The sequence below is a fragment of the Mus pahari genome, chromosome 10, assembly GCF_900095145.1.
Source record: "Mus pahari chromosome 10, PAHARI_EIJ_v1.1, whole genome shotgun sequence".
Classification (NCBI taxonomy): Eukaryota; Metazoa; Chordata; class Mammalia; order Rodentia; family Muridae; genus Mus; species Mus pahari.
This window is the reverse complement of record NC_034599.1, coordinates 79,965,473-79,991,719: the sequence shown is the minus strand read 5'-3', so window position 1 is coordinate 79,991,719 and position 26,247 is coordinate 79,965,473. Positions and strand designations below refer to the sequence as shown.

The 26,247-nt window shown below is 41.4% G+C and overlaps 1 non-coding gene across 1 annotated transcript; it reads left to right on the top strand.

Annotated features, from left to right (window-relative positions):
* Positions 1-5,785: 5,785 nt before the first annotated feature.
* Positions 5,786-5,915, top strand: LOC115064893. Its single transcript, XR_003844717.1, has one exon. It is a non-coding gene; the product is annotated as a small nucleolar RNA SNORA61 (small nucleolar RNA).
* Positions 5,916-26,247: the final 20,332 nt, after the last annotated feature.

Sequence of the window (26,247 nt, the reverse complement as noted above, 5' to 3'; positions counted from 1 at the left end):
AAAGCATATACTGCCTTCTGAAGAACTCTGCCCCAGCCCTNCATACTGTTACCACCTAATTGGCGCTGTAGCTGCATCTTCAAAAGGCCGTTTCCCATGCAATAGCATTAGGGTCTCTTTATTACAAGCTCTGGCTTGGGATCTTCTCCAACCCAACTCTGACAGGGCAGGATGGGGAGAGAAGGTGAAGCAGCCTTGAACCCTCAGCAGAACAAGGTTTTATAGGAAATGGAAGTAAGGCGGTGTCCATCCTGACACGTACCTAACTAAATGTCTATTGTAAACAGACAGGTGAAGGCTCTGAAGCCAGACCGTATACAGTCACAAAGGGTCTGAGCTTACATCTGAGACCATCAGACTAATCTCTGATTAACTGTTGCTAGGAAGTAGCTAAGAGGTAACTCTGGCCAAAGACAAGCCATGGGGTCCTTCCTGGTCCATGGGCCGGTCACAAGATGGAGTAGGTTTGGCCTCTCATAGGGAAGTGTTAGTAATCCAACAAAACATATACCACCGTAGCACTGCTGTCCTTTTTAAACTGACTTAAATCTGTCCTTAATGTTTACATGCATGGGAGTCTTTAAAAGGTGTCTCAATTACATTCATTAAAGAGATACATCTATGAGGATGGTACCTAGGTTTAGGAACTGGCTCCCTTTTTAGGAAGATTGAAAAATATTAACAACCTTCCCTCTGTCCACATGGAAAGAAAACTTCGAAGATCCTTCTCAGATCTGAAACTTCTGATTCGCATGATTTGTGCTTCTCAGAATGCATTTGCTCTTCCAGAGACGTCTAGCTTGCCCTTGGAGGTGGCTTTGCTTCCACTATGACGTATTTCTAGGATGGGGTCTCTGTCTCCTATTCCCACCTCTCCAGCTGCGGGGTTTCCAACACCCTTCCACGTTTCGTTTCCCAGGGCCTCTCTTCACTGGGTTCTCACCAGCCCTCCAATGGGAAAGTGTCAGTCACCACCTTCTGCCCCTCTGCTGGTGGGGCCCCTTTACCTCTGGAGGGCTAGACTTCCTCAGGATCACTTTCACCTCACCTCCTTGTGCCTTCTTACACTGTGTAGCCATCTTGAGGGTGAGCAGATAGATGTGAAAGCAAATTAAAGTACAAAACATGCTGAGAAAATTTTCAAATGTTTCTGGCTAATTGGAGAAAATTAAAAATATAACTTTTAGACTTCGGATGATATCTGCTGAATTTCCTAGTATAACCCGTCAGCTAGATTCCTCCTCAGTCGGTTTAATAGTCTTCTCAGGGTTCCTTGACACTCAAGAAAAGGATTCTTTGTCCTTTCATCACTAGGAAACAAACATGAGTATTCTCTTTCAGAGTGGCAGATGTTTAAACTGGTTCATTGTGTTGAGTACAGAGATGCTTCTGCTTAAAAGGACTCCCACACCTTGTTCTTCATTTCAACGAAACCACTACAGCATTCTCCTTTCTGGAGTGGCATGGGGAGCTCTTGATCCCTTCCAACACCACCCCCAGACTCTTAACTCCAAGGCTCTTCTGTATATGGCATTAGCGGTGATTTCGTAATTAGTGGTTAGAACTGACAGGCACCACAGTTTAAGTGGTTGTTGGGATCCTCGTTGATTAAAGATTTTTAAATTAAACACCAGTTCAGTACTCGGTGTTATTTGAAAGGACCAATCTTCCACAGCAGGAAGTTTGGTGGAAGAACGCCAGGCGGCGTTCACTTCCAACCTTCTCTGGTGGTGCCAAGTTTATTTTATGTTAGAAATGGAACAGCATTAAGCAGCAGATTTCTAGAATGTAATCATTTAATTTTCACATCAAGATCTGAAGACAGTTTAATTATTTTTAATTGCATAACCAGATCCTTCCTGTTATGATACAAGATCATGATGAATACACTATCTTACAACCTTAACTATGGCAAAAACTCTCTTCTTCTCTCTCTTTCTCTCCTTCTCCCTCTCATACTCATACTTGTACATGCAATACACACACACACACTTTACATACAGAGATTTATTTGTTTAAAGTAATGCATAATCTATAATTCTTTGTATGTCTCCTATTTGAGTGGTCATTCACTTGAATTTTTCCCAGGGAAACTTTTTTTTTTAAAGAAAGGGACTTTCTCCTATGTCATTTCAGGTTGGCTAGTTTTGGGCTTTTACAGGAACCTATAAGATATTGTGTTTGTTAGTTTTTGTCAGTTCTATACAAGCCAGAAATATTTGGGACAATCATATATTCACTCCCCCTTCCCACCCCCAACTCCTTTGACACCTCCCCCAAAATGTCCCCCCTCTCAGCTGTCTGCTTCCTGCCACAAAGATCATGGATTAACCCTCCAGAACTGTAAGGAAGCCCCCAATTAAATGTTGTCTTTTATGAGAGTTGTCCTGGTCATGGTGTCTCTGAACACACTGAAACAGTGACTAAGACAGAAAGCTAGCTCTCACGAATACAACCATGTCCAGAGCATTGAGAGGTAAAAACTCAAGGATGATCACGTGGTTAGGCTGCTCCCATTAGTGATGGATTTATGTCAGTATGTCAGGATTGTGGTATCAGAAGACTAGATTAGTGGATTTGTTATAAAGGTGAATTTCTGTCTCTCCCCCTCCCCCTCCCTCTTCCCCTCCCTTTCCCCTCTCCTCTTCTCCTTCTTTCCTTATCAGATGACACAATACAACACAATAAGGAACCCCTTACCACATGAAGACTCCCTTGATTCATGGCTTGTCAGCCCCTAGACTTATAAAAAATACATTCTTTTTTTTTTTAATGCAGTCTTGGCTGTCCTGGAACTAGCTCTACTGAGCAGACTGGCCATAGACTCACAAAGATCCACCTGCCTCTGCCTCTCCTGTGTTGGGATTAAAGGCATGAGCCCCCTGGCCACAAGAAATTCATTCTTAACTTTTATAAGTTACTTAGTATCAATATTCTGCTATCATGGGATCACAATACAGACTGTGATGTTAGGTAAGGAAAGACAGGGAGAGAAACCAGTCATGCTTCCACCTGAAATGTAAAAACTTTCACACCGATCAACTAGAGTTGCTAACCGGCAGAACTACTCAGTCATCTACAGTTTCTGCAATCTGTAGAGCTGTAGATAATGAAAGACCAGTGACCTCAAAGAATCGGGAGAACCACCTGGTTTTCCTTTGTAGTTATCTAGTCATCATTTTGGTTCAGGTCAAGGTCGAATTGTTAAAAATTTAAGTCTCTTAAATCTTTTTCTCTGTGTTGAAGATAATGAAATTATAGATTGGTTTCAGATGCTCAAAAAATCCTTTCAAGTTATTCACAAATGACTCCAATTAGAAACTTTTCCCAACCCCCCTCAGCGGACTATGATCGCCACTTATACCTTGATAACTCTGTTGTCATCTGTGGGCATGTTTTACTTTGCTATCTGTGATATATTTACGCATCAGTCTTATTCCATATAGAGAAATTAAAGTGGCTCTGTGGTGCTTTGCACTGGTTATCAGAGTCCCTATGTATGTGCTCAATAGATAAGTTTCATTTAATTTATTGTCAGCCATATTAATTCAGTTATTTGGCATGAGCTTTGCTTGCAGGTAAATATACTAGCCCCCCACCAAGGAGATCTTGGAATCCCTCCCTCCACATTCATATAAATTCCAATTTTGTGCAATATTTGCTTGAGATCTACTGAATTCTCTAAACACTCTACACTTTGCCCTCCCCCACCTCCCCAAATTTACAAGTGAATTTTGAGAATCAAAGCATCATTAGAAAGGGGTTAGATGAGAGCGTCACTAACCATTAGCCACTGTTAATTTCGGCATCCAGAAATGGACCAGCTTGATAGGTCCAAGAGAACAGTAGTGAAGGAAAGAGAGCAGAATCTTCTTTCAAAGATGAAACGAAGAAGCAGAACACTTGGACTTGAGTGTGTGCTGTGTCAGCAGCAAGATGACAGGACTCCTTGTGGTCTTTAGTGAAATGTCATTTATACTATTTGCTCCATGGAGTAAATAGAACATATGGCATTTGGTTTTCTGTGCCCAAGTTACCTCACCTAATATCTAACCATTTACCTGCAAGTTTCATGATTTCATTTTTCTTTACAATTGACTAGCATTCCATTGTGCATTTGTTCTACATTTTCACTATTCATTTATCTGCTGAAAGACATTGAGGTCGTTCCATTTCCAAGCTATTGTGAATAGAACACCAGTGGAACGTGGCTGAGCGAGTGTCTGTGGAGTGGGATGTTGAGTCTTTCGGGCATACGCCAAGGAGTGATCAATAGCTGGGACATGTGGGAGATTGATTTTTAGTTATTTGAGAATTCGCCATAGTGATTTCCAGAGTGGCTGCTCTCTCTCTCTGTTCTCTTTTACCTGCAGTTCCTAGCTCTAAATATCCTAGTATGAATATATAACATGGACCAACCACAGGAACCAGGAAATTATAAAGGATGGGGGCCGGGGGGAGAAAGGGCAATGGTAGGATTCTGGTGACATGAAGCTGGAAATGGGAAAATGGGGAGGAGCGAATAGAGAGGGACAGGAGGAATAGAAAGGGAAAGGACGGGGTGGGACAAACAACACCAAGGCTGTTGGGTGAAGCCTCGAGGAATCTTATCACTTTATATTTACCTTAAAAGTCATCCAAATTCATGTAAGTGTATGAATATATGCACATACGCATACAGATGCATATACATATAGTGCAAAGGGGTCTGTATCACTAGGGCTGACAATGCTCCTCACAAATGTAGGCTAACAAGAACCCTTCTAGTACGAGGGACGAGAAGTCTCTTAGGAAGATTGGTTCGAATAGTTCAGGTGACTCACAGTATCTACCGACTGTGGCTGTTGCCTTTGGTTGCCTCTTAGTGGCTGAGGACACAGCCAGAGTACCAGGGAGCCCGCTGGGAAACATTTTCTCACAGAAATAGCTACACAATGAGATCTAAACAATGGCAATATCGCTAGACATACTGAGTGGCAGGGGTGCTAATCTCACAGGGTCACGCCCCAGGACAAGGAAACATAGGTAACAGCTGACTGGTGAGAGAGCGAAGGAGCTCCCTAGTTGGTTATCCGATACAATGTGGTCAGCTCTGAAACCATGTACACACAAAAACAAAAACAGATTCACAAGTTGTATCTGTGTGTGTGTGTGTGTGTGTGTGTTCCACATGTGTGTAGGTGTCTACAGAGGTTAGAAGAAGACATCAGATCCTTTGGAACAGGAGTTTCAGAAGGTTATGAGCTACCTAATGTGTTTACTGGGAATTAAACTCAGGTCTCCTGGAAGAGCTACAAGCCCTTTTAACTGCAGAGCTTTCTAACTGCCATCCCCACCCCACCCCACCCACCGTATTTAATTTGTTTAAGCCTGATTGTAAAGATGTCCTTATGTTCTGAAACACAGTTAAATCCTGAGCATAAGCTAACAGGTGTGGGTTGGTATTACACTGAAAACACTCTCCCTGGTGTGTGTGTGTGTGTGTGTGTGTGTGTGTGTGTGTGGTGTATGTGTGCATCTGAGTGCACAAATGTGTGCACCTTCGTGCTCTGAGGCCTGAGGAAAATGTTCAGTGTTGAGAGCTGTGAAGAGAATGCCCTATCGCTTTCCATCTTACTCCCTTGAGACAAGGTCTCCTACTGAACCTGAAGCTTGCTCTTTTGGCTGAACCCACTGGCCTGCAACCCCTAGCAACGTTCTTCTTTCCCCCCCAACAGGGGTTAACGTTGGCAATTAGTCCAGGCTCCACCTGGGTATGCCTGGCTCACCATAAAAGGTGCTGCTTACCCTCTGGTTCCCCTTTCCCATCTGATCTCGACGCTGGTCTTGGTGGCCATAAAGCGGGAAGAGCACCATGAAGCTGGCCTCACAGCGATGCAGTCTGCTATAGAGCAGCAGGCCAGACTCAAACACTCCTGGGAAGAAAAGCCGGGTGGTGCTGGCGCACGCCTCTAATCCCAGCACTTGGGAGGCAGAGGCAGGCAGATTTCTGAGTTCCAGGCCAGCCTGGTCTACAGAGTAAGTTCCAGGACAGCCAGTGCTACACAGAGAAATGCTGTCTCGGAAAAAAAAGGAAAAAGAAAAAGAAAGAAAAGCAAGTGCTGTTGCCACAGAGCCACCTCCCTGCCCCTACATTGATGTTTTCTCGATATCATTAGCAATGCAAATAGACAGGAGGAATTTATTTTCTTCAAAACTAGAAATAAGGGGCTGGAGAGATGACTCAGCAGTTAAGAGCATTAACTGCTCTTCCAGAGGTCCTCAGTTCAATTCCCAGCAACCACATGGTGGCTCACAACCATCTGGAATGAGATCTGATGCCCTCTGCTGGTGTGTCTGAAGACAGCTACAGTGTATTCACATACATGAAATAAATAAATAAATCTTTAAAAAAAAAAAAAAAACTAGAAATAAGCGCATTGGAAATCAGAATTACTTGGCACCCCTGCCTAAAAGATGCGTAGTGTCAATTATTTGTGCAGTAAGTGGGGGATCTAGAATCCCAGATTAACTTATTCACAGTTTGAGCCAATTAGCTTTTGATTCAATGTCTATATCTTTAATGACAAAGTTATTCCAGGAAAAGTTGAGCACTGGAAAAGTGTTTCCTCCCTCGGATTTCCCTGAAGGGCAGATCTTCAGTGAGTCACTCTGTACTTTCATCAGCCAATAAAACCACAGTGCCGAACTGCTTCCTGCGGATTTTAATTTGCAGCAACCATAAACTGCAAGTAATGGGCCTTAGGTTAAATGGTGGAACATAAAGTTCAAGTCAGACCTGGGACAAAAGGTGCCTTGACAAAAGGTGAGGTGAATGGCATGGGTCACGTGGCCTGAGAAGCCTGGTAGACGCCTTCTCCCATCCGGTAGCCTGATTCACAGCCCCCACCCCTGGCCTCATCATGGAGACTAGCACTGGAGTTCTTGCCACTAAGGTTTGGTGCTCACAGCCTCTCCAGGAGAGGACAGCAACAGATATTTTGGCATTGCAAAAACATGGACTTCCCATTGATTGCCTCCCTTTAAGTTATACTTTGATTCTCCAAGTACAGTTGTACTGGCTGAGTTTGTGCGTTAACTTGACACAAGCTGGAGTTATCACAGAAAAAGGAGCCTCCCTTGAGGAAAGGACTCCATGAGATCCAGCTGTAAGGCATTTTCTCAATTAGTGATCAAGGGTGGGAAGGCCCATCCTGGGTGGTGCCATCTGTGGGCTGGTGGTCCTGGGTCCTGTGTGTGTTCCAGTCCTGACTTCTTTTGGTGATGAACAGCAATGTGGAAGTGCAGGCTGAATAAACCCTTTCCTCCCCAACTTGCTTCTTGGTCATGATGTTTTGTGCAGGAATACAAACCCCGACTAAGACAACAATGTTTGGACTGATGTCCCCCATTTATCTATTCACAATTTTTAATGTTTTTTTCTTTATCATACTTACTAATTTTTAGAATTTTATTCTTTTTTTTTTTTTTTTTTTTTTTTTTGGTTTTTTGAGACAGGGTTTCTCTGTGTAGCCCTGGCTGTCCTGGAACTCACTTTGTAGACCAGGCTGTCCTCGAACTCAGAAATCGCCTGCCTCTGCCTCCCAAGTGCTGGGACTAAAGGCGTGCGCCACCACGCCCGGCTTTTTATTCATTTCTAAACAAGCAACTATTGAGAACCCCTTGGTCTTTCAGTGGGCGTGATGCTGGTATTTTGTATCTGAGAATCCTTGGTATTCGAGGGTATGCTACATTTCCAGATGATACATGATACAGGAAGAAGATGAGCTGAGGAGCAGTCTTGGGCTGTCTCCTTTCCTGGCCCCAGCTGAGACCTGTGGTCATCAACATGTCAGCTCCTTCTGAGACAAAACGCAGGATCCGATCATTGGCTAGTGACAGACTGTGGCTAGGAAATGTAAAAGTTTAAAAGGCAATCCAAGTTTAAATACTATCAAGGACAATCTGCAAGCTGCCGGTAACACCTTTCCACGCTCTGGCCTTCATCAAAGAGAAGGAGAGAAGCCCTGGCTGGTGAGTGAGTGACAAAAATCTTCAAGCTGCAAATGAGAAGGGGCAGCATGGGAGGTAAACAGGACCTTAGACTGACTCAGCGATAACAGAACTAGAAGGTAGGCTGGCAACAGCAAACATAGAACTAGTTAGTTATTATCCTCACATTGTAGGGAGCAACTTCTAGCTAACAACCAGGCCAAACAATGCTACGGTAAATTATGTCTCTCTTCATGGATCCAGAGGAATAGGGTGCAGCTCAAAACTCAAGTGTAGAAGAAGAGAACATCTGTCCTCCTTCAATGTGGACTACAAAGGACAACGTCCCTGGGTGTCCTTTTGTTTTTCTTTTCCTCTGCTTGTCTCCACTTTTATCTTGTGCTTTCTGTGTCAGCTTCCCATCTCCTTCCACCTAGAACCTGCAGGTATCTCCAGCTTGTTCTGTAGTCCTTGCTGGTTTTTTTTTTTTTTTTTTTTTTTTTCTGTCTAATAAATCGCTTTTGGGTTTCCTTCTGTGTCTCTTCTTATACTCGTTTATCATGGAGATAAAGACCTGAAAGGGGACTCTGTGCCCCCACTACCATGACTCATGGATTATCCACGGGCTCCTCCACAAAATACGAATTAATCAGTTCCCAAACAACCTGGCCCTTTTGCCCCACTTTCTTGCAAAACAATTCACTCCACAATTTGCATTTCCCAGCACTGTAGAGGAGCACTGGGTAAGGTCCACTGCTGTGGGGGTGAGGAAAACAAGATTCTTAACTCAGGAACCTCGTTGGGGGGGAGTAAGTAAACACTCTACAGGGGTGATATAAGACAGTCCGCAGGAAAAGCCACCGACTCACAAAGATTTCAAAACGGCACCTCAGAAGAACAACTATTCGAGCAAGAAACTGTGTCAAGTCTTGAAGAACAAATAAAAGTTATCTAGTCAAAAGGTTTCCAGACTCAGAAACGGCTAAAAGATAAACGGAGGTTCAGGTAAATGGTTTGGAAGAGTCCCAGGCAAACTCCTTGGGACTAATCAGTGAAACTGGGGTTAGGGAGTTGAAGATGTGGAGAACAACCCAGAAACTCGCACGGGCAAGAACATATTCTGAGGCAGTTAGGGCGTGAGATGATGCTATCACATCTGAGTCTCAGAAATATGGTTCTGGCAAGGAGTCTAAGACATGGCTTGCAGGAAATAAATCTGGGTAAAAGGAAAACCATTTTATAAATATTTGAGTAATTCAGAAAAGGAGTGAAGGGCACAGCTACAGATTTCAGAGAGAACATAATTCAGTAAGGACTAAGGTAACATTTTCTGGCAAACACACACCAAGAATATGCCTTGAGTTGAGCAAGTTGCCTTCATTGTTCATTGCAACAGGGATGCTTCTTGTCATGAGGGACTAAGGAGTAGTAAAATTAACTTATTGGTTTGAGTAATTTGGGACATTAAGGACAAGGACTTCGTCAATGGGGCAATTCTATGTTTAGGGATCTCAATAAATCTTACATCTATTAGCTGGATAGGATCTGGGTCCATTTTTATGGGTGTATAGTGATAGTGAACCTTTTTTCGGACCCATTTGATCATGGTTTACGTTGTGTAAAGACATGGAATGTTTAGCTGTATGTAAATGAGATAGCCATCAAAAGACAATGATTCCATGAGAATTTTTTATTGATTTTTATTATTAGAAAATTTGATCAAATTAATCAGCTGAGGAAAAACACCAAAGAGAGAGTGGAAGTAAGAGGGAGCGATCACTTGAGTAGGACCGACTCTGCTGGAGATGACTTCACTGGAGCACTCCATATCCTGGTTGATGCCTTCCTTTAATGTGCACTGGCTAAGATGCAAGGAAGCCAAGGAAGGGACTGTGCTACTTATCTACAGCATCGTTTCAGTCGGCCCAGTGGCTACTGATCTCTATCTGATGCCCAGGAAATTATTTCTTTTTAGCTCCTATGCTAATGTAAGACTGAGTCTCAGTTTACCTTCATCACCAGAAGAAATAGTTCACTGGTTGGACATATGACCTATGACCTTGACTTTGACTACTAGAACATTCTGTTGGCATTTTCCTCTTCATTGTGAATAAAGAATAATTTGCTAAGGGCATCGTGAGACCATCAGGGTCTGGTATGAAAGCAAGCCAACGCATAAAGGGAAAGCCGAGTGAAAACTCCTGTTGTTCACATTATTTGATCTGGAAGATTAGAACTCACTTGAAGATAATTTTAACTTTTGTATTTTCACTATGATTACATTCTACTAATAGAGGAATCTAAGTTCACTATTCCATGGTTTATACCATTGTCTCTAAAGTAATCACCGTATGGAGTAGAGGTGACTGTTGCCAAGCCTGGCGACCTGAGTTCAATCCCTGGGACCTACTTGATGGAAGAAAAGGCAGCTGAAAGATGACCTCTGGCCTCCATGTGCGTATACTCATACACACATGCACGCATGCACCCTCGAAGATAAGATGAAATAAATGAAGTGTAATAAAAAAGAATGATTAGGATAATGGTGTCAGAAGTAACAGATAGAAGAGTGTCTGGCCTAAGTCACTAAATGACAGAATCAACCAAGGTGTCCATCAGCAGGGGACAGATAAGACGTTTTGAGTCTTCTGAAGGTCAAAGTCTCATTTACCTTGCTATCATAAAACTTACTTAATTTAAAATTAAAAACACTAGTCCATTTCAAAATACATTGTGCTAAATTTTATGAGATGTTATCTAGACTTTTACTTATGTAACCAGAAATGCGCTCTCTCTCTCTCTCTCTCTCTCTCTCCCTCCCCTCTCTCCCTCCTCTATGTACATAGTAAACTGATTAAGGAAAGCCTAAGTGAATTTGTCAGATGGCAAATGCAATGGGGTTTGTGAGGTAGAAGGCACTTTGCCAGTCAGCTAATATGGAGCAATTACAGAAAATTCCCCAGGCTCTTTCTTTTTCTCTGTTAATCCCTTTGCGGTTAGAGAGGGCAATGAGCTTGCTCTGCTTCTGACAGGGGAGCTAGGAGTATTTCTATCTCTGTGACCTGATGAGCAAGTCATTTGACCTCTTGAAACTTCATCTTTCTCCTTTAAAATATTTTTATTCTAATATTTAAGTGATACACAATAATGTTCCCTCACATTAATGTAATAAACTATTGTTCTCTCTAGCGATCTCACTGACTAGAGATAACGTTTGAACTTAAATCTCTCTGTTTTGGTGTCCTTTATACAGCCTCCCTCTGTCCCCTTCCCTTCTTCATTTCTTAGTATCTAGAGATGTCTCTTCTCTTCCATGAAAGAGACCTCTGCAGATTGCAGAGGGGTGGGAGAAGATGCGGTATTTCTACCTGGACCCTGCTTTATTTCACTTACCACTATGGTCAGTTCTTCAGTCCATGTTGCTGCAAATTATTGGATTTCAGCCTTTTGTGGATATGTAAGATTTGTCAGTACCGATCACCTTGGTTGGCTGTACTATTGTGAATAGTACTTCAATAAGCATAGATAAAGGTATCTTTGATTCAGTGATTTCTCTGCCTTCGCAAGGATTGTATAGCATTTCTGTTTTCCACAGGAAGATCTGCACACTTGTGTTTATACTCCTACTAATGATATATGAGAATCTACCTTTCCCCACATTCTCACTAGCACCTATTCTTTTGCGTCTTTTTAAAGTAGGTTATTAAGTGGGTGAGGTGCCATCTCCGTAAGATTTTGATTTGCCTTTTCCTAGCAATTACTAATGCTGAGGATTTTTGGCATATACCTGTTGGCTGCTTGTGTCTTCTTTGGAGGAGATGTCTATTTCAGTCATTTACTTGGTTTTAGTTAAGTTATTTTTTTACTGATACTCTGATATTGAATCCCTTATATATTCAGTATATTAACCTTTGGTAACATGATTAGTTGGCAAATGCTTTCTCCCATTCTGTAGATTGTCTTTGCACTGTGTTACTTCATTTGTCATGCATGATCCTGTTTAATGTAATTCCATTTGTCTGTTTGCCCTCCCTCCCTACCTCCTTTCCTTCTCCATTTTCTACTTTTTCCCCTTGAGAGATAGCATGCCACTATAGATGGCCCAGACAGGAACTCAGAATCCTCCTGTCTTGGCTTCTTGAGCACATGATGATTTGATGGTGGTGATGATGATGGTGGTGATAATGATAATTTTGTGACCAAGCCCGCTCAGTCAGTCAACAGATTCTCCAGAGCAGGAGTGAGGATTAAAAAGGAAAAAAAGACAATTAGACAACACTATAGCATGAGACCCAGTCAATTCTGAGATTGAAGGCAGGTTTATTTTTTCCCAATCTGCTTTTATACCATTTTAATTACATGCAAGCAATAAGGGTAAACAGTACAAAAATCACAAATTGTCAAGGAACAAGCAAGGCAATAGGCTAAGTCCCTTGGTCACTGATCCTTAGGCTTATCAGGATGACTGAGATTTCTGAGCCTACTTCCCTGTCCAAGCCCAAAATCTTATTCTTGCCTGAAGCCTGCTTCTTTTGTTCCACCCTAAAATTAAGATTCCTGCCTGAACTTACTTCTCTGTTCTAGCCTAAAATTAGATTCCTGCCCATGCTTACTTCCTTGTCATGGCCTAATGTCAGACTCCTGCCTGAAGCCCATTTCCTCATCCATGGCCAATGTCAGATTCCTGCCAAGCAGCCCCACAAAGGCTCCCCACAATTTTGCTTTTATGATCTTGTAAAATCAGGTTTACTTATAGTTATAATTGAAGTGTTCTCTGTGTTTTATCATAGTGGTTTCATAGTTTTATGTCATTGTGCTTCAGTTTACTTTGAGTTGTATCTTTATATGGTGAGAAATAGGGGTCTGGTTTTATTTCCATTTCTCCTAGTACTGTTTATGACAAGACCATCCTTCTCCAATGCATGCTTTGTTGTTGTTGTTGCTATTTGTGTGTGTGTGTGTGTGTGTGTGTGTGTGTGACTGTCACAGGTCAGGGAATTATAGCTGTTTGGGCTTATTTCCAGGTTCTCTAGTCTATCTATCCCTTTGATCCATATGTTGGTTTTTATTCCAGATGCACGCTGTTTCTCTTACTATGGCTTTAAGTTTTGAAAATGTCCATATTACATACAATGATTTATAGGTCCAATGTAATTCCCATCAAAAGACTAACAATTTTCTTCAATAAAAATTTTAACAATCATGTTTCACTTAAAAAATAAAAAATAAACAACCAAACAAACCCCACAAATGCTGAATAGTCAAAGCAATGTCAGTGAAAAGGAGAAAGCTGGAGTTTCCATGATGACTGGCATTGTTTAAATTCTTTTGAAAATATTTTAAAGCCAAATGTCTTTCCCATAGTTGATATAGAAAACCATACCCATAAACAGGAAACAGGAATTCAAGCAGCTCATAACTGGAAAGCACTCAGGAGAAACCTAGACTCATAGCAAATATTGACCTCTGGCTGACAGGGAGTTGCCTCAACTTCTCTGTCTTTTTTTTTTTTTTTTCAAAAAAATTTAAATGCCCCAAGGTAGAAACTTTGAAAAGATAGAGAAGAGACAAAAACAATGTGTCCACCCTTGATCTGACAGCCCTTTCCCTAACTCCATTTTGGGGCATCCCCGCTGAGGTTTAGTCTATTGTTATGTATATTGTAATGCTAAATTGTATATGCAAAGGTGAGCCTAGGAGTGACTTCTCAAGTTTACAAGCTTCTGTTGTGCAAACCTTGTTTCTTGATTTAAAAGTGTTGGTTAAATAAAATTGGTGACAGCCAATTGCTGGAGGGATTAAAGATTGGTGGGTTTGGAGTGACCTGGTTGGAGGAGGAGAGGTTGGGGGGAAGTGAGGGAGGGGAAGGAGGAGGAGGAGGAGGAGGAGGAGGAGGAGAAGGAGGAGGAGGAGGATCCATGAGGGGAAAAGGGCGATGAGCACATGGCCAGTAGAAACATGAAGTATCTGGGGAACACCAAGGAAGGAAGACAGACCAGCAGTTAGAGGAGTAGATGAGGGGCGACACCCAGTAATTGTCAAAGCCAAATAAAATAACCATAGTCTAGCCTGGCAGTGGTGGCGTATGCCTTTAATCCCAGCACTTGGGAGGCAGACACAGGCGGATTTCTGAGTTTGAGGCCAGCCTGGTCTACAGAGTGAGTTCCAGGACAGCCAGGGCTACACAGAGAAACCCTGTCTCGAAAAAACAAAAAAGAAAAAAAGAAAAGAAAACAAAACAAAACATAGTCTGAGTGTCATTTATTTGTAAGCCAGTCGGGGGATAAGCTTAAATGGTTCTTGTACTCTTGTACTACACAGCCCCTTTGAAGCAATTATGTATGGCTTTTGGGAGAGCATATCTAGACACATTTTACAAACACAAAACTAGGACCAAGAGAAAGGAAAAATAAGGCAGACCACTTTTATATGGATCAACATTAAGTTCTATGTGTCTGTCTTTCTATTTTTATAAAGTTTATTCAATTCTTCATAATTGTAATCTAAGTACATGTGGTATAAAGTACCAAGACCAACACAGACTCTGTGCTGGATAGTTTTGATTTTCAACTTGACGCACTGTAGAAACACTTGGAAAGAGATTCTTAGTGAGGAATTATCTAGACCATGTTGGCCTGCAAGCAAGTCTGTGGGGAAGTCTGTCTGTCTCGATTGTTAATTGACTTAGCCCATTGTGGGCGGCACCATTCTCTACACAGGGGATCTTGAACATGAGAGGAGAAAACTGCTGAGAGTAAGAACGTGTGTGTTTGTTCTCATTCTGTTATTGACTATGGATGTGATTTGACTCCATGCTTTGCTTTCTGCTGTAACCTTTCCAAATGATAGTCTTACTTAAAATTGTAAGCCAAATAAACACTTTCTGCCCAATGTTTCTTGTGTTTGGAATGTTTTGTCACAACAGCAGAACTGTAACTAAGACAGTTTCCTACCTCCATAAACATTTAGTACAACATAATAATAAAGGAAATCAGTAAAATGTGGATTGGGTGCCTTCTAAGATACTGCTCTGACTTTCTTTCTTTCTTTCTTTCTTTCTTTCTTTCTTTCTTTCTTTCTTTCTTTCTTTCTTTCTTTCTCTTTCTTTCTTTCTTTCTTTCTTTCTTTCAAGATTTATTTATTTTATGTATATGAATACAACATTGCTCTCTTCAGACACATCAGAAGAGGGTATTAGATGCCATTACAGCCGGTTGTGAGCCACCATGTGCTTGCTGGGATTTGAACTCAGGACCTCTGGAAGAGCAGTCGGTGCTCTTTACTGCCAAGCCATCTCTCCAGCCCCTGCTCTGACTTTCTTAACATACCCCAAAATAATTTCTACAAATCCTATTCCCTTTCTGAACTACATGTTTCATCTTTTCCTAGTGCTTTCTCTCCTGTACTTTGCCTGTCCTGAGGACCACTCATCATCATCATCATACTGCCAAGGGCAAGTGTAATGCTGTATTCAGCATTCTCCTGTCCTATCAGAACTGTCCATAGAGTCTTCATCTACTACCAAGTATGAGAATTCGGTTAGGACAGTGCTGTTTATCATCACATTAGTGAAAACAAAAAGACAAAAAATATTATTGACCTCAGCACAGATATACACATAAACATTCCAGTTTCCTAAGGATTTCAGAATAACACAAAAGGCTGACAGAATGAGGACCATCAATAACAAGAAGACAATATAGACTCCTGTCCATTTGGCTGCTAATGTTAACGATTCTGCTATAATTAGGCTCATAGAAAAGATGTTCCCGAGCCATATTAACTATCCATTAATTAATTCCTTTCTTGTATCAATTTCATCAGTGGCTTCAGTGTATGAAGATAAATTAGTTTTCCTTATCGCTGTCCCAAATCTCTTAGGAGATAATGACAGCTAATTGAAGCTATCAGAATAAAAATTAGTCAGCATTCAAATCAGCAGACAAGATACCACACTGCGTAGCTTAAGCAGATAAGTAACTAATTAAGATGTGAGACACTTACCACATTTCCAAGAGAGCCTCAGGGAAAGTAGAAGGCCTCTAACGAGTGGCTAGAGGGCTTTGGGTGGAACTCTACACCCCTGCTTCTAGAAAGGGCAACACGGGGTTCATGGGGCAGTTACATTCGGAGGCCTTTGAAAACCACATGCATTGCTTTACTGTGTACTGTGTACTTCAAAATGAGTGCAGATTCCCAGGAAGTTGCAAAAATAGCTCACAGACATCCTTTCAACTTTCCCGCTAGTGGTTCTATCTTACACAAATATGGTACAGACAGACATAAAAGAAGAGAAGTTGTGTTGGTGTATATGCATGGGTACAGTTCTGTGTAACTGCATAGGTTCAAAAAGCCACAGCACAATCAGGATACCACACAGCTCCATTGCTATAATGATCTCTCTCCTCCATCCTCTTCCTTTATAGTCACTATAGTCACACCCTCCTTCTCCCCTCCCTCCCCACTAGCAATCATTAGTCCATCTTCACTTTACTCTGTGTTCAAGAACACATAAGTGGAATCATGTAATCTTTGGGCATTAGATTCTATCTATCTATCTATCTATCTATCTATCTATCTNTCTATCTATCTATCTATCTATTTATTTGATTTTTCGAGACAGGGTTTCTCTGTATAGCACTTGCTGTCCTGGAACTCACTTTGTAGACCAGCCTGGCCTCGAACTCAGAAATCCGCCTGCCTCTGCCTCCCGAGTGCTGGGATTAAAGGCATGCGCCACCACTGCTGGGCTGGCATTAGATTTTTGACTCACCATGTTACCCATGAAACCCTCTCAATGGCTCCAGTGTATTAATAGAGTTCCTTCCTATGTCTGAATAGCATCTCGTGGAACTGATGACGCCTGTGTCTTCATTTGCCCATGTTTCCATGTGTGTGTGGCCTTCCATCCATCAAGTGACAGGGTACTGTTTCAAGTTTTGGACTATTACAAGTAAAATGTTGGGAAGATATCTGGGCAGATTTTCTGCCCAGCTTTTAGTGTTGTTCCATTCTGGGAGATTTTCTTCTCTTAAGAGATAGTGACTCCTTACGTAGCCCCAGCTGGCTTTGAACTCCCTATGTAGGCCAGACTGGTTTTGATCTCCTGATGCTCCTGCCTCATTCTCTTGAGTGCAGGAATTATAGGCAGGCTGGAACACACAGCCTTGTAAAGTTTTTAAAATCAGTGTCTTCCTTGACTGAGTTGCTCAGCAGAGCCCAAGCAGCAATGGCTTGTGTTAAATGAATCTTTTGTCATCTTTGGTACCTAAGTCATTTTGAGTAGCTCTTCTCATATATAAAGAGTGGACAGAGGTACATAATGAGCTCCCATGCCTAACACTGAGTTTCAGTGATTCTCACTGTCTGTGGTTGTTTTTCTATATACCTCCACCCACTCTTCCCTACCAACTCTTGTATTTTGAGGCAAATAGCCAGATAGTACAGTTTTATTTGTAAACATTTCAGTGTATAACTCCAAAAACTAAAGTCTTAAAAAAATAACTAGATTTCATTATCTCCATTCCATACTTTGTATTCCTTTAGACAGGGGAACGAGGAAAAGGCTTGATGCCAACAATCACTAGAAAGGAGTCAACATCCTGAGTCATCAGGGAAATGCAAATCAAAACAACCCTGAGATTCCACCTCACTCCAGTCAGAATGGCTACAATCAAAAACTCAGGTAACAGCAGATGCTGGCAAGGATGTGGAGAATGAGGAACACTCCTCCACTGCTAGTGGGATTGCAAGCTGGTACAACCACTCTGGAAATCAGTCTGGCAGTTCCTCAGAAAATTGGAACTAGTTCTACCTGAAGACTCAGCTACATACCACTACTGGGCATATAGCCAAAAGATGCTCCAACATATAACAAAGACACATACTACACTATGTTGATAGCAGCCTTATTTATAATAGCCAGAGGCTGGAAACAACCCAGATGTCCCTCAGTGGAGGAATGGATACAGAAAATGTGGTACATTTACACATTGGAGTACTACTCAGCTATTAAAAACAATGACTACATGAAATTTGCAGGCAAATGGATGGAATTAGAAAATATCATCTTGAGAGAGGTAACCCAGTCACAATAGAACACATGGTATGTACTCACTGATAAGTGAATATTAGCCCAAAAGCTTGGAATACCCACGATAAAAAATCACACACCGTATGAAGCTCAATAAGAAGGAAGACCAAAGTGTGGATGCTTCAGTCCTACTTAGAAGGGGGAACAAAATAATCACAGGAGGTAGAGGGAGGGAGGGACCTTGGAGGGAGAAAGGAGGAGGTGGGAAAGAGGGGGGAGCAGGATCAGTTGTGGGAGGAGATGGGGGAGAAGGACAGAGGGTCAGGAAATTGAACAGAGGTATGTAGCAGTGGTGTATGGGGAATTGGGGATAGCCACTAGAAAGTCCCAGATACCAGAGAAGCAAGAGGTTCCCAGGACCCAACGGGGATGACATTAACTGAAATATCCAACAAAGGGGAGATAGAACCTGTAGAGACCATATCCAGTGGATAGGCATAGTTACCCGTTGAAGGATGGGGCCACCCACCCATCTCATAAAATTTGACCAAGAATTGTTCCTACCTAAGGAAACACAGGGACAAAGAGTGGAGCAGAGACTGAAGGAAAGGCCATCCAGAGACTGCCCCACCCAGGGATCAGATCCATCCCATCTGCAGACACACCAAACCCAGACACTATTGCTGATGCCAAGAAGTGCTTGCTGACAGGAGCCTGGTATAGCTGTCCTCTGAGAGGTTCTGCCACTGCCTGACCAATACAGATGTGGATGCTCACAGCCAACCATCAGACTGATCATGGGTTCCCTCCCACCCCCCAATGGAAGAGCTAGGGGAAGGACTGAAGGAGCTGAAGGGCTTTGCAATCCCATAGGAAGAACAACAATATCAACTAACCGTACTCCCCAGAACTTCCAGGGACTAAAGCATCAACCAAAAAGTACACATGGAGGGACCCATTTCCATGGCTCCAGCAGCATAAGCAGAGGATGGCCTTATCTGGCATCAATGGGAGGGGAGTTCCTTAGTCCTGTGGAGGCTTGATGCCCCAGCATAGTGGGACACTGGAGTGGTGGGGTGAGAGTGGGTTGGTGGGGAGCACCTCATAGAGGCAGGGGGAGGGAGATGGGATGGGGGTTTGTGGAAGGATAAAAACAGAGAAGGGGGGGTCATTTGAAATGTAAATAAATAAAATAACCAAAAGAAAGAAAGAACAAGAGGGAGAGGGAGAGGGAGAGGGAGAAAGTTAGAAGAGAAAAGAGTCAAGACAGTTTCGGACAGAAGGGGAGTAAGGCTTGAATGAAAGGGCCTGGGCCCTGGGGAACTCGTGGGCCCAGAGAATGCCTTTCAGGAAGGAAATACATCTGGGAGTGACTGAGCTCAGAGTAGCCCACTCTCAAGTGGAAGGTAAAGGTGGTAGTGCCTGGGAAGCAACAGCATCTCCTACACAGGCCTACAAGTAATGAGCTGGCAGGCATGCTCACAGCGTCCCACAAATTAAAAATAATTTACACTTGATGTGTCCAAATCAATTCAAAGGATATCCATACATTAAAATTTACTTCCATTTTTATTCTTTTTATGTTAAAATTTTGAAACACAGAGGAAATTTAGAATGCTACGATATACAACTGGCTCCCCATCAAGATTACACCATAAGCATTTAAACATACTTTATCACTTATCTATCTACTTATTCTCTTATCCCTCTTGGTTTCCTAGCTGCATTTCATAGAAAGTTGTAGGTATCCCCTGTCCTTTAGCATGGTTGCTTTAAATAGATGCCATAACAATTTTTACTCAGTTCATAACATTTACCACTTTAAAAATCATCCTTTAGTAGTTCAGTCTTAATGTTTAAAGTTAGTAACGTACATGAATATGCAAGTACCTCTGGAATATGCTCAATTAGAATCATTTGGGTATATACCCAAGAACTGGATAGTACAGATGACTTGTATGATGGTTCTGGCTTTAGTTTTTTGAGAAACTTCCCGAGAGCATGTGAGGTATCCATTGTCAACTGTGTTCATTTTATTTTCTGTAGAGTTTTTAAAACAAAGACTTATTTTATGTGTATGGACATTTTGCTTGAATATATGCATGTGTAACACATGCATGCCTGATGCCCTTGGACACCAGATGGTTTTCAGTCACCATGTAGTCACTACTCCTAGTCTTAGTCACTGTCCTAGTCTGTAAAGAGACATCAAGACTAAGGCGACTCTTATGGAAGAAAGCATTTAATTGGGACCTTGCTTATAGTTCTAGAAGTTTAATCCATTATAATCCTGGAACATCAAAGTCCTCCCCAAGAAAGGCTTCCTCCAACAAGGCCACACTTCCTAATCCTCCTCGAATAGTGCCACCATCTGATGACTGACTAAGCATTCAAATATATAAACCTATAGGGGCCATTCTTTTTTTTTTTTTTTTAAAGATTTATTTATTATATTTAAGTACACTGTAGCTGTCTTCAGATGCACCAGAAGAGGACATCAGATCTCATTACGGATGATTGTGAACCACCGTGTGGTTGCTGGGATTTGAACTCAAGACCTCTGGAAGAGCAGTTGGTGCTCTTAACCACTGAGTTATCTCTCCAGCCTGATATAGGGGCCATTCTTATTTAAGCCAACACAGTACTCAAAACCAGCCTAGGGTCTTCTGCAAGAGCAACAAGTGCTTTTAACCACTGGGCTATCTCTTCAGCTCTTCTTCAAAGTCTCAAAGAGACCCATGTACAGGAGTCTTCCTCCTTGGCTAAGTTTATAGCAACATTAAAAAAAAAAAACCAGTATGTCAAATAACTACCTTCTAGTGTAATTTCTATTTTACTATTAATGTTTATAATATTTTGAAAGTGTTGTAATATGTTTCTTGGTTTTGTTTTCTATAAGTTGGTTATTGGCATACAGAAAATATATTGATTTCTAAATGTTGATTTTATATCTTGCTGCTTTGCTGAAAGTGTTTATTAGTTCTAAGAGTCTCCCAATGGACTCTTCCGGTCTTTTAAGTATAGGATCAAGTCACAGTTAGGGATGATTGACCTCTTTCTTTCCTATGTGTTTGCCTTTCACTTCTTTCTCTGTTATTTTTATTTTAGTTAAGGCTTTGAGCACTGTATTGAATAAGAGCAGAGAGTGGGTGCCTCTTCTAGCTTTATTTCTATTGCTGTGATAATGGATCTGGACTGAAAAGAATTCTGTGTAGAAAAGGGTTTGGTTTGGTTTGGTTTGGTTTGGTTTGGTTTGGCTTGGTTTGGTTTGGTCTTACAGTCCATTTGTTGCAAGGTAGTCAAGGCTGAGGCTCCAAACTTCTAGTCCCATCATAGTCAAAAGCAGAACAGGCCAGATACACACACAATCAGGGCCTTTCTCTACTTTTCTACAGTAAAGGGCCAAGCAGGAATGATGCTCTGGCCCCACCCAACTTTTCTGCAGGGTTTTCCCACATCTGCCAAGGCATTCATGGTAATCCCTACACATAGCTAAAGACCAAACTGATTGACATAGTTCCCCACTGAGATTCTCTTCCCAGGTGATTCTACATGTGAAATTAAAAACTAAATGTAACTATCCCAGCGCACTTGCCTCATTTCCTGATTTTAAAGGAAATGCCCACGTTTCTCTTGCCCAGTTTAAAGTTGGTCTCAAGTTTGTCAAGTAGTCTTCATTACATTAAGATATGTTTCTTTTCTTCTTAGTTTCTTAGGGATTTTATTATTAAAAGATGTTCAATTTTGTTAAGACTTTTCTGCATCAGTTGAGATGGTCCTGTGATATTTGTGTTGTCAGGAGCCTGGATCACACTGATTTTGCTATGTTAAATTGTCCTTGCCTCTCTGGTATGAAAACAATTTGATCATGGCATTGGGTCTTCTTGTATTCTTGAATTCAGTTTATAAAAATCTTATTTAGAGTTTCTTTTGTTTGTTTTTGTTTTTGTTTTTGTTTTTGGAGACAGGGTTTCTCTGTGTAGCCCTGGCTGTCCTGGAACTCTTTCTGTGCTGGGATTAAAGGTGTGTGCCACCGCCACCTGGCTCTTTTTCTTTTTTAACTATGGTCAGTTTTTTTTTTAAATCTTATTTATGTTTTGCAAATGAACTTTGGCTGAGCTTCATAGTCATTCTTTGAAGCTCCATTTACTAATATCCGCCTTGGTCTAGTACTTCTTCCCATCTACCACCTTTGTGCTTGCCTTGCCTCCTTTGTTTTTCTTGAGTATATCAATGGGCGGGTGGTGATTTGACATATCTTTGTAGGGCTTTCTGTTGTTTGTTTGTTTGTTTTTTATTGTAAACCCTTGTAGCTCTAGTCCCCCCCCCCCAACTACTTTAGATGTATCTGGAATAGTCTGGAAAGTTGTGGCTGTTTTCACAAGTTATTTTGAGAGTGGCCACAATAGGCTCATATGTTTGATTACTTAGTCCCTTGTTGGTGGACCTGTTTGGGATAAATTGGCCTTGATGGAGTAGGCGTATCACTGCAGGCTGGACATTAAGTTATAACAGACTCAAGTTCCCAGTGTTTCTCTCTACATCCTGCTTACAGAGCAAGACGGAAGCTGTCAGCTATTCATGCTGCCCTGCTTTTGTTCTTCCACCACTGTTTCTAACTATCTGAAACCACAAGTCCCGGATTAAACACTCTTTTATAAGTTGCCTTGATCCCTGTGGTCTATCACTGCCACTGAAAATTCTGTATTCATTTTCATTTGATCTCAGAATGTTCACCACTCCCACACACCCCAGGTTCTTTAGAAGACCCACTGGCTGTTCAAAAGGGCATTGCTCAGTCTCTGACCTTGGAATAGCTTCTCTGCTATGGCTTCTATTTTTATTGCACTATGATCTGATAGAATACCAAAACAAACAAACAAACAAACAAACAAAATAAGCCACCCTCCCCCAACCTGAAAACCACCCTTCCTATTATGTTGTGTTCACTAAGACTTGCTTTATGGGTGACAGTGTGGCCTATTTAAGAAGAGATTCCATGAGCTGCCAAGAAAAATGTGTATCCTGCATCTTTTGGATGAAGTATTCTGTGTACATTTGTTGAGTCCATTTGATCGATGATGTTAGTAAAGTCTGAGATTCCTCTGTTGAGTTTTCAGTTTGGGTGCCCTGTCTAGAGATGAAAGTACCTGCCAGGACCTGCCAGGCCTTTTATGTTTATGAGAATGTGTTTTTATGATGTTTGAAATGCCAATGTTTGGGACATATGTATTCCAATTATTATTTCTTCTTTAATATCATTTTATTTTTTAAGCTTTCTTTCAGAATTTCATATATGAGTACTGTATTTACATTATTTCTACAGAACACTTTCTTCCTCCTACTCCTCCCATGTTTCTCCCCACTCCCTCTTAAACTCTTGCTCTTCCTCTTTATTATTGATATATACGTGTGTCTGTGTGTGTGTGCGCGCGTGTGTGTGTCTGTGTGTGTGTGTTTATGCAACTTGCTAGGACTGACCACTGGGCTCATATTTGGAGAAGAGTGGTAATTCTTCTCTTAGTAGTCACAAAGTGTTGTAGCTCTTCGTCTAGTGGTAGGATCTTGTGAGAACTGTCCTGACCATGGTGACATGTAAACTGGTATTATCATTGTGTAGGCCTCCTTTAAATGACTATGTTGTTAACATTTCATGGTGTGGTGGTTTGAATGAAAAATGGTCCCATAGGCCCAGAGGGAGTGGCACTATTAGAGGGTGTGGCATTACTGGAATAGGTGTGGCCTTGTTGGAGGAAGTGGGTTACTTGGAGTAGGCTTTGAGGTCGAAGATGCTCAAGCTAGACCCAGTGTGGCATTCTCTTTTCTGCTGCCTGTGAATCAAGATGTAGAACTCTCAGCCTTTTCTCCAGAACTATGTCTGTCTGCATGCCACCATGCTTCCTACCATGACAATAATGGACTAAACCTCTGAACTGTAAGCCAGCCCCAACTTTTTGTTTTCCTGTATAAGAGTTGCCATGGTCATAGTGTCTCTTCACAGCAATAGAAACCCTAAGACATGGCATATAACAGTTAAGGTGTAACTCCTTGTCATATGTAGAAGACACTATCTTGTATGAGCACACATGGTTGTTCTCTGAATTTTGACTACTTTTGAATCTCTGTGATGGTCTCCATATGCTGCAAAACAAAACTTCCTTGATGAGGGGTAAAACCTACATCTATCTGTATGTGTACAGATGGGCATTTAGACCTTGATGAGTTGTGCTCTTTATTAATGCATAGTGACCTTTAAAAAAAATCTAATTTTCTTTTTTTTTTTTTTGATTTTTGAGACAGGGTTTCTCTGTATAGCTCTGGCTGTCCTGGAACTCACTTTGTAGACCAGGCTGGCCTCGAACTGAGAAATCCGCCTGCCTCTGCCTCCCAAGTGCTGGGATTAAAGGCGTGCGCCACCACGCCCGGCAAAATCTAATTTTCTTAAGTTTACTCTATCATATATCAGCACTGCTACACCAGCTGACTTTAACTTCCACTCTCTTGATACCTTGATTTCCATCCTTTGACTCAGATTCTCTGGGTGGCCATACCAGTGAGTTATGTTTCTTAGGGACATCAAATAGTTGAAACTAGTCGTTGTCGTTGTTTTTTTTGTTTTGTTTTGTTTTTTNTTTTTTTTTTTTTGTTTTAGATCCTGTCAGCTAGTCTGCATCTTTTTATTGATGAGTTGAGGTCATTTACATTGGAATTTATTATAGAGAGATACTTACTGTAACTTTCTTATGGGTTTGTCTGGTTAATGCCTTGATCATTTCTCTGACACTCCCTTGTCATCTCTCTACACTGTTTGTATCGCAAGTGTGCTGGTTACAATGCTGGACATGCTAGATTCCTCCTTACTCTTCATTAAGTCATTCCTCTCCTGGTTTATCTTGTGTTTGAGTCCATCTTCTTACTCTATGTATAGTACTTCCTTAAGTATCCTTTGCAGATTGGTGATCAAGAGCCATGTTAGTCTGTGCTTGTCTGACACATCCTCGCTTCTTGACCAATTTAAAGAGAACTTTCCTGAACATAACAGTCTTGGTCCACAGTTTTCCCTTCCGGTCTAGGAATCTCTGTTTCCTTTTCCTGGGGAAACAGCGATTCCCCAGGCTGCTCATCAGGTAGCAGATGCAGTTCTCATGTGCTTGCCTGGTAGGTGATTTAGAGTTTATCTCTTAACTGCTGTTAATACTGTTTCTTTTCTTTAGGTTTTCAACATGAATGACTATAACATGTCATGAAGGAGTTCTACTCTGGTCCCATCTATTCATGGTCATAACTAACTCTTGAGTTTGGGAGTCCATCACTTTCTCTAGAATTGGGAGAATCTTTGCTATAATTTCAGTGAATAAATTTTCTAGATTCTTAATTTTTCTATCAGCTCCTTCTGTCAATAGAGTCTTAGAATTGGTTTCTTGATTATATTTCAGAGCCCTTGAATGTTGTGGTCATGCTTATTTAGTTTTGTTTTATTGATGCTTGATGCTTATCCTCTACCCTGTCCTCCATCTCTTTCTTCCGCTAGGTTAAGTCTACTGGTGAGAATTTTTCTTCAACAGCCCTTTTTGTTTTCCGATCTAAGTTTCTTTCTCATCCTTTTTCCTGACATTTCCTCCTCTGTGCTCGTTACTTTTTTCTTTATGCCCTAGATTGAATCCATCTGCTTGTTTGAATCCCCTTTAGGCTAGATTTTACTAGTAAACCTTAAAACCCTTCAGCTGACACTGTACCTATTTCAGTTTCTTTGGATTCAATAATCATGGGATTACAGTTTCACAGGAGTTTCTTAGAGAGTTATGTGGCTCTGCTTTTTCATGTTTCCTATGGTTTTGTGTGTTAAAATTTTACATCTCTTCAGTGGAATATCTCTCAATACATTTTTAGCTGTATCTGAGTATTTAATCTGTATTCACATGGAGAATCCTTTCCCAGTACCGCTCAGAGAGGAAACGATGAACTATTGTAACAGCAACAACATCAAACTGTGAAATATAAAAGTACACCAAAGCCAATTAAGTCTCTATATCACCAATGATGCAAAACAGAAAATGGCAAAACTAATGTGGAGTCTGAGATAAACAGTCACTTATGGTTAATATTGTAATAGATAAAGGAGTCAAGGTCTTAGAAAACTGGAGCAGAAGCCAGGTTAAGTCAAGAAAGGAAAAAGAAGAGGAGTGGGAGCCGGGCGTGGTGGCGCACGCCTTTAATCCCAGCACTCGGGAGGCAGAGGCAGG